We start from the raw sequence: 14,770 nt of genomic DNA, 5'->3' as shown, positions 1-14,770 counted from the left end.
AGTGTACTTATTAATGGCTTATTAATATGAAACATGGAGCTTTTGTTTGATTATTGTAGTAATATGTCATATTAAGGGTTATGCATTATGTCTTAGTTTTATTAATTGTAGGCCTTAACTTAGCGGAGGTCTTGGCCTAGTTGCACGGCCTCATGTCAAGCTGTATTTCTTAGGCGTTTAATAAAATGTCTGCTTAGAGAATTCAATTGTGATTTTCCACTGTGCTGTCCTAATGTGCTGGTAGCTAAAAGTCTTTCTCATGAGAACTGCTTGCTAGAAGATGCTGTACTTACTAATGCAACATTGTAAAAGTAATGCGTGTAAGACTGACTTTCTCAGGAGAAAACAATGATCATACTGACTGCAGTATAAGCTGTGTGAGAGTAGAGAAGTCGTCGAACTTCACGTGTGTGGCGCTTTGTGCTGAAAAATTGTCCATGTGGTTGTTGATGTACGGACCCTGCGTGGTCTTAGACGCCGGAGTATATTGAAAAGTGTATGAGACACTTGTTTTTTTGTAATTTGTCTGGTTTAATAGGTCGATCGGGCGTGGTCGACAAGTCAGAGTGTGAGTCAAAGTGAGTGAAAGAGAATTTCAACTGAGATCTGGCGAGTCCTATGTGCACCAACTGATCAGATGAGAGTAAAATTTGCGGGTCAAATTTTGCTCGCAAATCAGGGAAGCTGATAAAGAAGGAGCAGCTGGTAGAGCGAAATGCCGTCAGTGAACAATCCGTAAAGTTTCTGAAGCGATTGTGTTACCTTACCTGTAGTAAACCAGCAAATTTGGTTTTGATTTTGGTTAGTGCTTGCAATATTTTGCAATAGTTTTGTGTGAATCAAAGTTTGGGAGGACAAGCTGCAAGACTTTGTCAGCCACAGTATGTGTGAGTGTGACGTCATTGGAGCTGCGCTGGGATAGGTTGGTTAGTGAGAAGGGTCGAGCACGGATTGGCAGCCATCCGTGAGGTACAATTGGTTGAGAAGGTGGGTGAAAACAATTCCGGGATTAAAAGTTACTTCCTGATTTGATTTTGAATAACATAAAGGTCGAAAAGATTACATTTTTCAACGCTTTAAAGAGTGCTTTAAGGGGAGATACGTACATTACAATGAGTATAAGTGATATGACACCGCCAGAAGGTACACCAGCTTACATTATAATTGAAGACAAGGGTATTGTGCCATGCCTTTGGCTAAAGCAATGGTGCAAAGTGACAGAAAAGGATGGGAGCTTAGCATTTCGAGGAACTGGAACATTCAATCTGAGGAGCTTAGAGCGTTTGAGGAGGGTGCTGTATGATCTGAAGCCCACTCGGAGACCAGCAAAATTCGAGGCATTAGCGATCTGGGAATTAGTAGCCAGACAACAACAGAAATTTGAAAGGAGAATGAGGAAGGCAGAATGGACACTAGCGGAGGATAGATGGGATCATGATCAGAAAATATGGAGAACCGAGACTTTATAGGAAATTAAGTTGTTTCCAGTGATTATGCAAGACAGCGAGAGAGAAGGAAGGAAAGCTACTAAAAAGACTAACAGAAGCCCCTCCAAGAGCAGAGAGGCTAGACAATCCTCAATAGTGGAGGAAGAATTAGATGATGATGAATTTCTTTTACAGTTATCGAGAAACAGTCCACCATATGCAGCACATGAGAACAGTCCGAGCACCAGTGCTGATCCTTCAGCTCAGACACAGGTTAATGGGACAGCGAGTCCAGTGCAGGTTAATCTAGCCTGACACAGACCCCAAAGCAGAGTAGTCTCAATGCGCCTACTATTTCAGTAGTACAAAATCAGTTGCCACAGCCAAATGTCCAGAGAATTTATCCTGATGTGCCCATTGTGGAAACTGCCACAAACCTAATTGTGCCTACAGAACAGGTTTTCCTGAGACCGACGTTGGTTCAGACAGAGTCAACTCCACTCTTACTGCCGCAGGTGCAGCCACAGGTAATGCCAAGATACTTGCCGATAACAAGGACACAGTCAGATGTGTCTGCACTGATGAATCAGAACATGGGAGTTACTCTCCCACAGAACTTAGGTGTTAGACTAAGCCCAGGTGCTGTATCTGTACCAGTCACCATTGGTCCGATTGTACCCTTGTTTGCACAAGACAAACCCACTGTAGGGAGACAAAGAGTCCTGAATCAGAAAGTGATGAGGGGAGGACTTAATGAGAACATTCGAGTAGTCTTTCCTGTGGGACAGACCTTTGATGGATCAAGATCTTTGCTGTTCGGAGTTCCTCTGGATACTGCGATAGGATCGAACATTAGTCAGAGCTTGAAATTATTGACACTGCAGACTCCGATCACAGTTGTACAACAGGTTCCACCTGTCCAGGCCAGCAATATTTCATTGCAGGGTTTGACTGCTCACCAACTGATCAAATGCTTAGACAAGCTGAATACCCAGCAGAGTGCTTCTAAGGGAGAGTACTTGAACTACAGTAAACTAAGCATGGAAGCGGGTGACCTCATTGAGGGAACTTTGGGGATGAACAGGTTAGAATCCTAAACAGAAACAGAGTTGAGATATTTGTGCCCGAAAAGAGAAGTGAGTAATGTGCACCAAAAGCTAGCAGACCTGGCAGAGAAATACGGCATAGAAATAGCAAAAATGAAGCATTTGAAAAGGAGTTACAGGTTAGATTTTGAGACTAAAGACTTTGAACACATGAGATCCACCAGAATGAAGGCACACCTTAGGGAATTACTTCAAAGTCCCCAGACTTGGGGAGCCTTAGACAAGTGGGAAGGCAGATGGGTAAAGAAAAGAGATAAGAGAAAAAGGGATTCTGCAGAGTTAACTGCCAATGTGCAAGAGGACAAGGATCTGGTCAAAATTTTACCAATGAGAGAGATTCCAGGAGCGAATTTTGTTCAAGTCCGTTGGAGCAGAAGTGACATTCTGTCAATTACAAATGATTATCCAAGAATGAGAGACAAGCCAGTAGAATGGTACCAGCAGATAGACAGGTTTGTGAAACTTGCAAAGTGCCTGTGGAAGGACTTGAACACTCTATTAGAGATAGTAGCTCTAGCCGGTTTGTGGATGTAGTGTAAGAGGAGTTTAGATTGGCCAACAAAATAACCAGAGAGAGATCAGGTTACAGGTGCGCCGTTTCCTGCGGTAATGAAATATTACTACAAGGTGATTGAATTTTTGAAGACGAGAATTTCGCCCCCAAAAATTGACTGGCAGAGAACAGACAGGACAGCTCAGGAAGCCAAGGAATTGATACATGCATACTATGAGAGATTGTTGCAGACGTTCAAGCATTACAGTGGTACAGAGACAATTGAGCTGAAAGACATGATTCGTTTTGTGTTCAGATTTGTGGAAGGATTGAGCCCTGAAATTAGCCAGATAATTAAGAGTCATTTGATTTGCTGGCAAGCAAAGCCGATTGATGAGGATTGGGCGATGGGGATGCAGATTAAAGCTGCACAGACAGGCATGCACGGAAATTTTCCACAACAGCTACCACAGCAGCAGCAGGGAAATATGGTATTGTGTTATATTGTGAGCACGAGCGGGTTATGGGAGCGCGAGCGTTCAGTCGGATCCCAAACGCGCTCGTGCAAGTAATAAAGAATGTTCGTGTTTATGAAGGAGGAGAAGCGGTTAGCGAGGGAGACAGCACCGCTCGAGTGGGTCGATTCAACAGTACTTGAACAAACAAAATAGCGTTTATGTTGGTTTTTACAACATAATTTTAGCGACGAGGGAAACCACTTATCGACCTATCGAGTGGTGCTCATTTTAGCAGGCAGATGTCGATCAAGACACAGTGACGGAAGAAGCTGCTTTCCCTTCATGGAACGCCTCCTTTCAGGAGATAGAGGCGTGGCTAGTCACCTCTCCAGAAGCTGCTGAGCATCTTAAAGGGGAGTGTTTTTAAAGGGAAAGTCACTCCTGGAGCTGCCAGTTCCCTTGGACTTAAAGGAGAAGCTCCTGTTCTTCCACAATTAAAGGGGAGTACTGCAGAAGGAGAAGTCATGGATGATGCTGTAATTTGCCAAGGATTTAAAAGAGAAGTCACCTCTTAATCTGCTATTTTGTGACTGTGAGTGTTTATGTATACTTATATTGCGACTTGAACTAACAACGGGGCGTAGTGTTATAATACACAGCGACACAATTCTTCTTGTGTTGGAGTTATCAACTGTGGATAGTTGTGCAATCCTTCACAGCATTGAAAATATCTTAGTCGCTTGGGATTTGTATGCGTGCCATCTTTATGAGCAATGGAGCACGTTTCAATTACTGTACCACCTTCTTTTCTCATACATCCAGGTACGCCAACGATCCAGTGGGAAGACTGGATAGACATGTTTGACAATTATTTGTTGGCATTGGACAGCGAAGAGTTTACGGCTGCACGAAAAAAAACTATTTTATTGAACTGTCTAGGTTCAGAAGCACAGAGATTGTTCAAGTTTATGACAGTGGCTACAGACAATGGGGCACGCATTTCTGATGAGTACAGGGAAGCTAGATTAAGACTGAGCAATAGGTTTGCTAAAGAAACTAATGTAGTCTTAGCTAGGTACAAGTTCTATACCCAACCGCAGAGGGTGGGGGAGTCTATTGAGGAGTTTGTATCCAGATTGAGGGAGTTGTCAGTTAAATGGCATTTTGGGGAGATGTGTGACGAGATGATTAGGGATCAATTAATGGTTCAGTGTAAGAGCAGAAAGATTCAGGAAAGGCTGTGGGCTGCAAAGAATCCAAGTCTGAGAGATGCTGTTGACATGGCGAAAGTTGTAGAAGAGTCAGAATTGTGCATGAAAGAAATGGGAAGGTATGGCAATGGGAGTAGGGAGCAACAAGCCCTGCAGGAAGTGGTGGGAGATGTGGAAACCAAAAGCAACAGTGTGGCAGTGGTAGAGAAGAAAACACTAGATATTATGAAAACCCAGAAAATGAATGTGAACAGGAAGAAGTGTAACAGATGTGGTAGCAGTTTTCACAATAGTGATTTGAAGGGGTGTTTTGCTGTAGGCAAGGAATGTAGAAAGTGTGGGCGCAAAGGCCATTATGCGCGTATGTGTGTCGAGTGGTCAAAGTCAAGAGGGGTGGCTGTTTGTGAAGAGGTGGTGGACCGCATACTTAGCCTAGGCGAGGATGATAAAGTCTACCGCGGTAAGAGGGAATGTAGGCCCAAAGCATGGTTCACTTTTGGAAAAGTGAGTGTTGAGTTGATGGTGGATACCGGATCTAAGTACACAATAATTCCCAAAGATATTTTTAAGGAAAATTAGCCTCAGATTGAGTTGAAGTCTAAAGACATCTGTCCTGGGGGCTATCAAGGAGAGGAGATTGATATCCTGGGTTTCTTTTCAACGGTCATGAGCTTCAAATCGAGAGTAACCTTTGGCAAAGTGTATGTGGCCGAGTCCGGGCCACCAATTTTGGGTTGGATGCACCAGTACGACTTAAATATAATTGTGAACCCCAGAGGCAAAGAACAAATTTTGGTGGTGGATGACGGAGATGTCAATGTGATCTTGGAGGAAATGGGAGAGGTGTTTCGAGAGGAGTTGGGAGAGCTAAAGGGTTATGTTCATAAGATTCGTATGAAGCAAGGAACCGTTGCGGTTAAACACAAAGTGAGGAAAGTACCTATTATTGTCAGAGAAGAGGTGAGCAGAATGTTGAAGGATATGTTGAAAGAGGGGGTGATTGAACCAGTTGAAGCTCCGGAATGGATTTCGCCAGTGGTCATCACGAGGAAATCAAATGGCCAATTGAGATTTTGTGTGGATCTCCGCAGCGTCAATCAGAACATTGTGACAGACAACCTTCCTCTACCAAACATCAATGAACTCATTAAGTTACTTAACAGAGGAAAATATTTTTCCAAATTAGATCTCAAAAGCGCATATCATCAGATACGATTACATCACAGTTAGCGCGATGTTACAGCATTTATCACCATGGATGGTACTTTCCGTTTTGTTAGAATGCCCTTTGGGTTATCATCGGCTGCAAGTGTTTTTCAGCGTATGATGTCAAATGTTTTTGAGGGTTTCAGTAATGTCTTATTCTTTCAGGATGACATTTAAATTTTTGCGTCAACTATTGAGGAACATAACCAAATTTTGAGGAAAGTATTAAAGAAACTTTTGGAGGAGGGACTAACATTAAGAAAAGAGAAGTGTGTTTTCTTGACCAAAGAGATTGAATATTTGGGACACACCATTTCGGGCGGAGGAGTTAAACCGAAAAAAGATTTGTTGGAGGCAATCAAACTCTCTCCGTCACCAAAGAACAAAGATGAGTTGAGGTCCTTTATGGGTCTCATTGAATACTACTCCAAATTTGTTCAGAATTTCGCTGACAAAACAGAGGGGTTGAGAATATTATTGCGCAAAGGTTGTAATTTTGTGTGGTCAAAAGTGCAGCAAGAATGTTTCGATAATATAAAGCAAGAGGTGTGTGCTGCAAAGATTTTAGTACCCTTTGAAACTTCTTCTCCCACTATACGGACTGTGGATGCTAGTGTGTCTGGTGTAGGTGCTGTTCTGTCTCAAGTTCACCGCGGTGAAGAGAGGACGGTAGCTTTTGCTTCGCGCTCCCTCACTGAGAGTGAGAGGAACTACTCGGTGATTGAGCGGGAGGCTTTAGCAGCTGCATGGGCTGTAGAGTATTTTAGAACATTCTTGTGGGGTATTTCTTTTAAGTTAAGGAATGATCACAAACCTTTAGTCAAGGTCTTATCAGCAGGTGGTGCGGGTAAGGGTTCTGCGAGGTTGGCCAGATTGGCAGCTCGCTTGCAGGAGTATGTATACAACGTGGAATACATTCAGGGATGGAGGAACATACAAGCTGATGCTCTCTCACGAATGGCTGTGGATTGGAAGTTGGTTGATGGGGAGGCACAATTGTTGAAGGGAGAAGAAGGAGCTGTGGCATTGGTGGAGGACTTGATATCACATGGAGTGGCGGCTTTCTCTAAAGAAGAGTGGTTGCAAGGTTTGAGGGATGATTCGGTACTGCAGTACGTGAGTAAAATGATAGTTGAGGGAGGAAGGAGAGAGAGTGCTGTGGCAGTGTCTGTAAGGCCCTACATCAAGGTTCTGGATGAGTTGTCGTTGGGGGATGGAGGTGTAATAATGAGGGGTGACAGATTTGTACCTCCGGAAAAGTTACGAAGAAAAATTATACATTTGGCACATGAAGGGCATTTGGGACAAACACTGACTCAAAGAAGAGTTAAGGAACACTTTTGGTGGCCAGGGGTCAATTTGCAAACTGCTCAATGGGTGGAAGAGTGTGTTCAGTGTAAGGAAAGTGAAAAAAGGTTAAAGCTGGGAAAAGAATCTTGGATGGGACATATTGAGGATCCAGGTGAAGCATGGCACACTATTTGTATGGACTTTGTTGGGCCACTGCCCGGTTTGGGCCACGATAAAAAATTTGCTTTAGTCCTGGTGGACGTGTTTTCAAAGTGGTTGGAGGTTGAGTTTATGAGGGAAGTGTCAACAAGAAGTACTATTTCGGTATTAAAGGTTCTGTTCCAAAGAGAAGGGTGTTCCCATACACTCATTACTGACAATGGTACACAGTTGATCTCCCTGGAGATGAAGGAGTTTCTGTTAACCCATGGTATCACCCATAGGCGTACTGCACTTTACAATCCCCAAGCCAATGGTATTGTGGAACGTATGAATCATATGGTCAAGGGTACAATTCAGTTGGCTGTGCAGGGGAGACAAAATGTTAGTTCTGTTGTGCAAGAGGCGATATGGGCTCATCGCACCACGCAGCTGAGAGATAAGGTTAGAACACCATTTGAGTTCATGAGAGGGCGTAAGGCCAGATCAAAGTTAGTGCCTGGTTGGTTGGAAGGTGTTCAAATCAAACCAAGGAATCAAGTGGAGGTTCCACAGACAGGCGGTTACTCTGGTATAGAAGTTGGCGATTGGGTGAAAGTCAAGGGTGGACATGTGGGTGCAGGTTGGACAAAGTTTTGCGGTCCTTTTGAGGTTGAACATGTAGGAAACTTTTATGTGGTTTTGGCGAATGGCACTAAATGGAACAAAAGGAGAGTGGCCTTATATGAGAAAGGCGGTGGAGGTGCAGGAAACGTAATTGTTAATAATGGAGATGGAGGATGCAGCGGGTTTATGCTATCTGAGGAAGGTGTTGAGAGACCGGATGCTGACACTTCGCATGAGAATAGCGCGGAGGTTTTGGAGGGACAAACTGGTGTGGAGAATGAAGAAAATAAGACAGAATTCAAGAAGGAGAGTGGTAGAGTGAGAAGACCTCCTGCTTATCTGAATGATTATGTGAGAGATGATGTAAGAAAATAAAATTAAATCTAATTACCTTAAAAAACAAAAAAAAATGAAATGATGAGTGAGAAAATGGTAATGGAAGTATTTTTCATTGTAATGTATTTCTCTTAGCTTATGTCGAGTTATCGATTTAATTTTTATGCTTTTCATTTAAATTGAACGGTTTGTCTTTCTTTTAAAATATATGGCTGTTATTGTCGTATCCCCCCAAAAAAAAGATGTTTAAAAAAAAAAAAATGTGATGACGGAGGGGGATGTGTTATATTGTGAGCACGAGCGGGTTATGGGAGCGCGAGCGTTCAGTCGGATCCCAAACGCGCTCGTGCAAGTAATAAAGAATGTTCGTGTTTTTGAAGGAGGAGAAGCGGTCAGCGAGGGAGACGGCACCGCTCGAGTGGGTCGATTAAACAGTACTTGAACAAACAAAATTGCGTTTATGTTGGTTTTTACAACATATTTCAAACCCCGATGAGAGGTAGAGGTTGCAGAGGTAATGTGAATCGCGGTCCAGACTTGGGTACCATAGTAGTTCAGAATGATGTGCAGGAAATTGTTACCTTGTCACGTTTGCAGAGCCGTCGGACACTGGAAACAGGAGTGTCTGATGTTAGTGCAAGAGGGTGTTGTTCGGCAAACTAATGAGGTAAATTCGTTCCAAAACATAAGAGGACCAAGAATAAGGGGTCCTAACCCAAATTTTCAAAATAATGTGAATTAAATGCAGAATTTTCAACCCATTCAGCAGGTGGAAATGCCACGCATACAGATGACACAGTTGCAGCCAATGCAGCAGCAGGTTCCTATGGTACCTAGGCAGCAAATCCAAATACCTCAAGCCCCAATGGAACAGCAACAGGTGATGCTTCCTCAACAGGTCAGAGGTCAGAGGGTTAACCAAAGTAATAACACAGTTCACCAATTCCTGTTACACAGTGAGATGGAATTAACGATGACTGGATGAGTGAGAGTTCAGATGAGGAGGCGTGTGTGCTTGCAGCTTCCTTAGAAGTAGATCAGAAAGGTCCCTATGTGAAAGGAAAAGTCATGGGTCACAGAGTTTCATTCTTGGTTGACACAGGAGCTACACGCTCTACAGTAAGGAGTGAAGAGGTTCCAAATTTGCCCCTTTCAAGAAAAACAGTCCAGATCGTAGGAGTGGCGAATCAGTATTTGACCTACGCGATTACAGATCCAGTACAGGTTCAAATTGGCAACTTTCAGGGATTGCACAAATTCGTAGTCTGTGATTCAAGCCAAGTATCCCTACTGGGAAGAGACTTGCTGTGCAAAAGAAGATGCTCGATTACTTCTTCAAATAACAAAATCGAGATACAGACAAATAGTGATGATGAAGATGACCCAGCTCCCGAGCTAGAATGTGAAACTACAAATGAGAAATACCCGCTGATTGATTTTTTCCCTGTGGTCACAGTAAAGGAGCTTCACCCTGACTTACAAGGAACAGTGAAGGAGAAAGTGTGGGATCTGACAGGAAAGAGATAGGTCTGATAAAGGGAGCTGAGCCAGTTAGAGTTTCTGTAAAGTCGAATGCAAATGTTTCCCCAAATTCTCCAGTACCGTATGCCACAAGATGTTCTTATGAAGGTCGCTCAAATAATTACAGAATTTGTAAAACAAGGGGTTCTGAAGGAAGTGTTGAGCAGCCCATGTAATTCACTGATAATGGGTTTGAAAAAGCCCTGTCGGACAGTTTGAATTGTCCAGGATTTGAGAAAAATAAATTACATTGTGATCAAATGTTGCCCCGTGGTACCCAATCCAGCTGTGATAATCTTTCAAATTCCATGTGATGCTGAGTGGTTCACTGTCATTGATTTGTCACAAGCCTTCATTTCTGTGCCTCTTCATGAGGACAGACAGTTTCTCTTTTGTTTCAAATTCTTGGATCGAGTTTACTGTTGGTGTTCAATTCCTCAAGGGTTTTCAGAGTCACCTTCCGTATTCAATCAGATCTTGAAAAAGAATTTGGAGTCGTGGGGAATTGCCTTTCCAATCGACCTTGGTACAGTACATTGATGACTTGTTGATTGCATTCAAAACAAGGGATGCGTGCAAGTATGACACAATTGCCTTACTGAACCATTTGGGAAAGAATGGTCTTAAAGTGTCTCCACTTAAATTGCAATACTGTCAGAAAGAAGTGAAATACTTGGGTCACCAGATTGAGAAGGGGTTGAGAAAGATATCCAGAGAAAGGGTCACAACCATATTGCAGATGAATCCCCCTGACCACACAGAGAGATGTCAGGATGTTTTTAAGGATGGTAGGCTACTGCCGCCAATAGATTCCCAATTATTCAATCATTTCAAGACCACTGCAGAAGGTGACTCATAAAGAAGTTACCGCCCCCATAGTGTTAGACCAGGCTGGAATGAAAGCGTTTACTGAACTGAGAGCTTGTGCAAAGCTCCAGCTTTGGGTATGCCTGACTACACTAAACCTTTCACGTTATTTTTTCATGAGCGTGATGCATGTTCTTTGTCTGTCTTGACGCAGGTCCATGGAGGTGTAAACCGCCCAGTAGGATATTTTTCAGCTACTTTGGACCCAGTTGCAACAGCCTTACCAGGTTGTTTGTGTGCAATTGTAGCGCTTGGACAGAGCCTTGCACAGTGTGACGGTATCGTGATTGGACATACCTTGACTATAATGTTCCCTCACTCCACTGAGATCCTACTTACAAAGACAAAAACTCAATACCTAACAGGTGCAAGGTTGACCAGATATGAGAAAATTTCTAGGGTCACCAAATGCATAATTGAAAAGATGTACTGTGCTGATCCCGGCAACCTTACTTCCAAATGAAAATGTTGAAATTGAGAAATTGGAGGACATTGAGCATGATTGTCTTGAAGTAACTGACTTGTGCACAAAACCGAGACCTGATATTAGAAACTCCCGATTGGAAGAGAATGACCAAATTATCTTTGTTGATGGTTCTTGTCTAAGAGATAGTACAGGGACACTGAGAGCAGGATATCCAGTGTGCACAATTACTGGTATCCTGAAAGCTTCTTGGTTTCGAGGAGTGTATTCTGCCAAAGTAGCGGAACTGGTAGCCCTTACTAGAGCGTGCCATGTTTCTGTTCAGCTGAAAGTTACCATCTATACGGATAGCCAGTATGGATTTGGAATGGTCCATGATTTCGGCCAGTTGAGGTCACAGAGAGGTTTTATGACCTCTTCTGGTTCACCTATGAGAAATAGTTAAAGAATTAAAGAACTGTTGCATGCTATCCAAATGCCAGAAAAGATTGCCATGGTGAAATGCATTGCACATCTAAAGTCACAAGACTTTGTGTCAATGGGAAATGGATATGCGGGTCAAGTCGCAAAGTTTGAGCATTGAAGTGTATATCGTTCAAAGATAAGTGGGAACTGTTACCTGAAGAAGATGAAACGTGTCCAAGTTTTGCATTGAAGGTAATAGATACATTGGAAGAATTGAAAACATTGCAGAATAATGTTGACAGGGAGGAAAATCGTTCAAGGAACAAAATGAAATGTGTACAGCACTGTGTGTTTCAGACGAGGGTCAATTGGTCTTGGCTAATAGTCTGTTGTCTCAAATAGCTAGGTATTATCATTGTCAAGCACATGTTGGGAGGGATGCCATGATTCGTTTGTTCAAGCACAATTGGTTCAATCCAAAGTTTAGACAGGTTGATGAAGCAATTTGCCATTGTTGCGTCATTTGTCAACAAATGAACGCGGAAAAAGGGACAGTGGTTAGTTTGAGCCACTTTGGAAGAGCAGGAGGTCCATTCAGCAAAATACAGATGGATTTTATTGAGATGCCTGTGTGTGGAGGTTTGAGATTTGTTTTGGTGAGTGTAGGAAGTTGGCTCTGTATGTGCTATTTCAAAGTAAGGAATAGCATGCACAGAGTCCAAGGGTTCCCCTTAGAGGTAAGATAGTGGCAAAAAGAGATAATACTAATGCTCTATTTTGTGGTAGTGTGGTCGAGCAGTAGGCTTATCCAAGGAGTAGTGTTAAGCATTTGTTGTACATACACATAGACAATAAATGAGGTACACACACTCAGAGACAAATCCAGCCAATAGGTTTTTGTATAGAAAAATATCTTTTCTTAGTTTATTTTAAGAACCACAGGTTCAAATTCTACATGTAATATCTCATTCGAAAGGTATTGCAGGTAAGTACTTTAGGAACTTCAAATCATCAAAATTGCATGTATACTTTTCAAGTTATTCACAAATAGCTGTTTTAAAAGTGGACACTTAGTGCAATTTTCACAGTTCCTAGGGGAGGTAAGTATTTGTTAGGTTAACCAGGTAAGTAAGACACTTACAGGGCTTAGTTCTTGGTCCAAGGTAGCCCACCGTTGGGGGTTCAGAGCAACCCCAAAGTCACCACACCAGCAGCTCAGGGCCGGTCAGGTGCAGAGTTCAAAGTGGTGCCCAAAACACATAGGCTAGAATGGAGAGAAGGGGGTGCCCCGGTTCCGGTCTGCTTGCAGGTAAGTACCCGCGTCTTCGGAGGGCAGACCAGGGGGGTTTTGTAGGGCACCGGGGGGGACACAGGTCCACACAGAAATTTCACCCTCAGCGGCGCGGGGGCGGCCGGGTGCAGTGTAGAAACAAGCGTCGGGTTCGCAATGTTAGTCTATGAGAGATCTCGGGATCTCTTCAGCGCTGCAGGCAGGCAAGGGGGGGATTCCTCGGGGAAACCTCCACTTGGGCAAGGGAGAGGGACTCCTGGGGGTCACTTCTCCAGTGAAAGTCCGGTCCTTCAGGTCCTGGGGGCTGCGGGTGCAGGGTCTCTCCCAGGCGTCGGGACTTTAGGTTCAAAGAGTCGCGGTCAGGGGAAGCCTCGGGATTCCCTCTGCAGGCGGCGCTGTGGGGGCTCAGGGGGGACAGGTTTTGGTACTCACAGTATCAGAGTAGTCCTGGGGTCCCGCCTGAGGTGTCGGATCTCCACCAGCCGAGTCGGGGTCGCCGGGTGCAGTGTTGCAAGTCTCACGCTTCTTGCGGGGAGCTTGCAGGGTTCTTTAAAGCTGCTGGAAACAGAGTCGCAGCCTTTCTTGGAGCAGGTCCGCTGTCCTCGGGAGTTTCTTGTCTTTTCGAAGCAGGGGCAGTCCTCAGAGGATGTCGAGGTCGCTGGTCCCTTTGGAAGGCGTCGCTGGAGCAGGATCTTTGGAAGGCAGGAGACAGGCCGGTGAGTTTCTGGAGCCAAGGCAGTTGTCGTCTTCTGGTATTCCGCTGCAGGGGTTTTCAGCTGGGCAGTCCTTCTTCTTGTAGTTGCAGGAATCTAATTTTCTAGGGTTCAGGGTAGCCCTTAAATACTAAATTTAAGGGCGTGTTTAGGTCTGGGGGGTTAGTAGCCAATGGCTACTAGCCCTGAGGGTGGGTACACCCTCTTTGTGCCTCCTCCCAAGGGGAGGGGGTCACGATCCTAACCCTATTGGGGGAATCCTCCATCTGCAAGATGGAGGATTTCTAAAAGTTAGAGTCACTTCAGCTCAGGACACCTTAGGGGCTGTCCTGACTGGCCAGTGACTCCTCCTTGTTTTTCTCATTATTTTCTCCGGCCTTGCCGCCAAAAGTGGGGCCTGGCCGGAGGGGGCGGGCAACTCCACTAGCTGGAGTGTCCTGCTGGGTTGGCACAAAGGAGGTGAGCCTTTGAGGCTCACCGCCAGGTGTGACAATTCCTGCCTGGGGGAGGTGTTAGCATCTCCACCCAGTGCAGGCTTTGTTACTGGCCTCAGAGTGACAAAGGCACTCTCCCCATGGGGCCAGCAACATGTCTCGGTTTGTGGCAGGCTGTTAAAACTAGTCAGCCTACACAGATAGTCGGTTAAGTTTCAGGGGGCACCTCTAAGGTGCCCTCTGGGGTGTATTTGACAATAAAATGTACACTGGCATCAGTGTGCATTTATTGTGCTGAGAAGTTTGATACCAAACTTCCCAGTTTTCAGTGTAGCCATTATGGTGCTGTGGAGTTTGTGTTTGACAAACTCCCAGACCATATACTCTTATGGCTACCCTGCACTTACAATGTCTAAGGTTTTGTTTAGACACTGTAGGGGTACCATGCTCATGCACTGGTACCCTCACCTATGGTATAGTGCACCCTGCCTTAGGGCTGTAAGGCCTGCTAGAGGGGTGTCTTACCTATACTGCATAGGCAGTGAGAGGCTGGCATGGCACCCTGAGGGGAGTGCCATGTCGACTTACTCGTTTTGTCCTCACTAGCACACACAAGCTGGCAAGCAGGGTGTCTGTGCTGAGTGAGAGGTCTCCAGGGTGGCATAAGACATGCTGCAGCCCTTAGAGACCTTCCTTGGCATCAGGGCCCTTAGTACTAGAAGTACCAGTTACAAGGGACTTATCTGGATGCCAGGGTCTGCCAATTGTGGATACAAAAGTACAGGTTAGGGAAAGAACACTGGTGCTGGGGCCTGGTTAGCAG

Source organism: Pleurodeles waltl, chromosome 5 (assembly GCF_031143425.1).
Source record: "Pleurodeles waltl isolate 20211129_DDA chromosome 5, aPleWal1.hap1.20221129, whole genome shotgun sequence".
Classification (NCBI taxonomy): Eukaryota; Metazoa; Chordata; class Amphibia; order Caudata; family Salamandridae; genus Pleurodeles; species Pleurodeles waltl.
Note: the sequence above shows the minus strand (reverse complement) of the source record.